This window comes from Oncorhynchus keta, chromosome 16 (assembly GCF_023373465.1).
Source record: "Oncorhynchus keta strain PuntledgeMale-10-30-2019 chromosome 16, Oket_V2, whole genome shotgun sequence".
NCBI classification, from domain to species: Eukaryota; Metazoa; Chordata; class Actinopteri; order Salmoniformes; family Salmonidae; genus Oncorhynchus; species Oncorhynchus keta.
In genome coordinates this window covers 14,109,657-14,112,961 of record NC_068436.1, presented here as the reverse complement: position 1 = coordinate 14,112,961, position 3,305 = coordinate 14,109,657, and positions in this window count along the sequence as shown.

Genomic DNA, 3,305 nt, shown 5'->3' with positions numbered 1-3,305 from the left:
TTATTATTTTTCATTTGATAGATATTCTTAAGAAGTTTTTAAAACTCAAATACACTACAAGTTTGCATTTCCTACTTTACAGGAAAATTCTCAGCAACAAAATAGTGACCAAATTAAGATCCTACATCTGTAGCCGTGTTAGAGGTCTATACAACAGCTTATAAATCGGCAGAAGGAATTGGGAAGACTGACTATAAAACCCCAACCGTATTTCCCCCACACCCTTTTCCATTTAAAATAAATATTTTAAAAATCATTCTAAAGTTTGTAATTTCCTCTTTGAAATTTCCAACTTGATTTGCCCTAACAAAAAATGTATTAAACTCATACAAAAATGATCATGAATTATAATTCACATAATAATTCACATTTCCTGTTGCTGACAGATTATTTTCCTGCTGCAGCTAACTGACTCAATTGAAGATCCTACATCTGTAATTGAAAAGTAATAGGCATCAAAGAACAGAAATAGCCATGTGCTCAAATCCCTGAACACTTGAACCATTCACTTATTCTGGGCAGTGGTGGGAAAAGTACCCAACTGTCAAACTTGAGTAAAAGTAAATATACCTTAAAAGAAAATGACTCAAGTAAAAGTGAAAGTCACCCAGTAAAATACTACTTGAGTAAAAGTAAAACATTATTTTTCTTTAAATATACTTAAGTATAAAAAGTAAATGTAATCGTTAAAATATACTTAAATATCAAAAGTAAAAGAAAAGGTATAAATCATTTAAAATTCCTGAAATGAAGCAACCCAGACGGCATGATTTTCTTGTTTTTTAAATTTACGGAGCCAAGGGCACAGTTCAACAGTTAGACATAATTACAAACTAAGCATTTGTGTTTAGTGAGTCCGCAAGATCAGAGGCAGTAGGATGAGGAATGGCTGAAGAATTGCAACATTTGCCTAGAACTAACGCTGCAGACAGCAATACTGGGTGATTTGAAAAGCCATACTCAATCAATCAATAATATAATCATTATTTTAGCAAAAATGTTTATTTTTAATTTACAATCTGTAGAAGCTATGAGAATAGAAAGGTTCAAGTCGTTTGTGAAGCATCACAGCACAGTTGAAAAATATATGGCATATAGATATCCAAAATGGATGATATTGAGAGATAGATGGGAGAGGTTGAATGGAGCTGAAGGGTGGGACTAATATCAAGATAAACCATACGGGTCTGTAAAATGTATATACTGTATGTTCAGAACTTTTGAGAAATAGCACAGTTACAAATATAAATCAAACTGGATGGACATCAGAAATAGAGGAAGGACTAAAAACAAACAAAATATAACCACTGTAAAATAGACTGTGTATGTAAATGTGTATAAGATGTATAAATTGAAGGTAAAGCCATGGTGTTTATTAGTTTACTCCAATTGGGGGATCGGTGGTAGGGTTTGCGGGGAATAATAATACAGGTATATTCTTTTAAAAAGTATGTATGTATGTATGTGTATATGTATGCATGTGTGTATGGATATATATATTTACCCAAAAATATATGGGGGATTGGAAATGATGCAGACAATTACATGGATGGAACCAATATTCTTTCTGCAATATGCTGATAAGCTGATCCACCCCTTTAAAAAAAGGGGGAAAAGAGAAAAAAAAAGTGGATGACAGTTACGTTGACGTTATTGACGTTATTTTCTTTAGGAATGTAGTGGGAGTAAAAGTAAAAGTTGTCAAAAATATAAAAAGTACAGTACAGATACCCCCAAAAAACTACTGAAGTAGTATTTTTACTTACAGTAAGTACTTTACACCACTGATTCTGGGCCCTAATTTGCTTGAGCACTGACTGCCACTGAGCAGTTAAATGCACCACTGAAGGGTCCAAAAGAATTAAATGAAATGTATATTTTATCCACTCAGATGCAACGCCTGTCATCCATTTTGCAACACACTTCGTATCATTCAGGTAGTTTCCCATAGGGCAAATAATGGTGGTAATGTCAGAGGCAGAAGAGAAAGTGAGACATTTCATAGGCTCTTTTTTCTCTAGTTCATATACAGTCAATGAACTAAGTAGACCAGACTCAGCTGCTATAGTATTCGTGCCTATGAGAGAGCAATTTTTCTCAATTTTTCTCTAATGGCTAACTACCAGGAAATTTGAAAAGACATGCTGAGTGGACAGGGAGCTTATTTTCATCAGCTCACCTTGACTGACAGCCCTTTGAAACGCCTATGTCAAGAAACTTGGATGCAGTGAGCCGTGTTTCAGTAAAATAATCTCAAGCTAATTTGGTGATACACAAAGCAACTCAAACAACATTGAAATTGCATCAAAAATGTATTTTTTTATAGATCTCCAGATTGACATATCTCTCATGATGCGGTTCACAGCAGCATCAACTGAGGCAGAGTTCTGAATGACCCTCCCCCTTTTGTTCCGTGCTGGCTGAAGACCTAGCTCACCAGTAACTAGCTAACTGTCTAAGCGTCTGCTGTCATGGATTCTCCTGTACTGCTCCTGGTACTGCTGCTCATTCCGTGCGCCAGCTCCGGAGGTCTACGTCACCGGCCTCTAGGCGTCACTGAACTGTTTCATTACGCACACCTGATTCCCATTCCCCCTGATTAGTAATTGTATATATGTGGCCCCTGTTCACCATTGTCTGGTTGGTTATTGTTACCATGTCCATTGGTCCTGTGATGTTTCGGCTTTCGTGCTGCGTGTTTTGTACAATTGTTATTACGGGTCTCGTCCCGTGTATTGTTATTACGGGTCTCGTCCAGTGTATTGTTATTACGGGTCTCGTCCCGTGTATTGTTATTACGGGTCTCGTCCCGTGTATTGTTATTACGGGTCTCGTCCAGTGTATTGTTATTACGGGTCTCGTCCCGTGTATTGTTATTACGGGTCTCGTCCCGTGTATTGTTATTACTGGTCTCGTCCAGTGTATTGTTATTACGGGTCTCGTCCCATGTATTGTTATTACGGGTCTCGTCCCGTGTATTGTTATTACGGGTCTCGTCCAGTGTATTGTTATTACGGGTCTCGTCCAGTGTATTGTTATTACGGGTCTCGTCCCGTGTATTGTTATTACGGGTCTCGTCCCGTGTATTGTTATTACTGGTCTCGTCCAGTGTATTGTTATTACGGGTCTCGTCCCATGTATTGTTATTACGGGTCTGGTCCCGTGTATTGTTATTACGGGTCTCGTCCCGTGTATTGTTATTACGGGTCTCATCCCATGTATTGTTATTACGGGTCTGGTCCCGTGTATTATTATTACGGGTCTCGTCCCGTGTATTGTTATTACGGGTCTCGTCCAGTGTATTG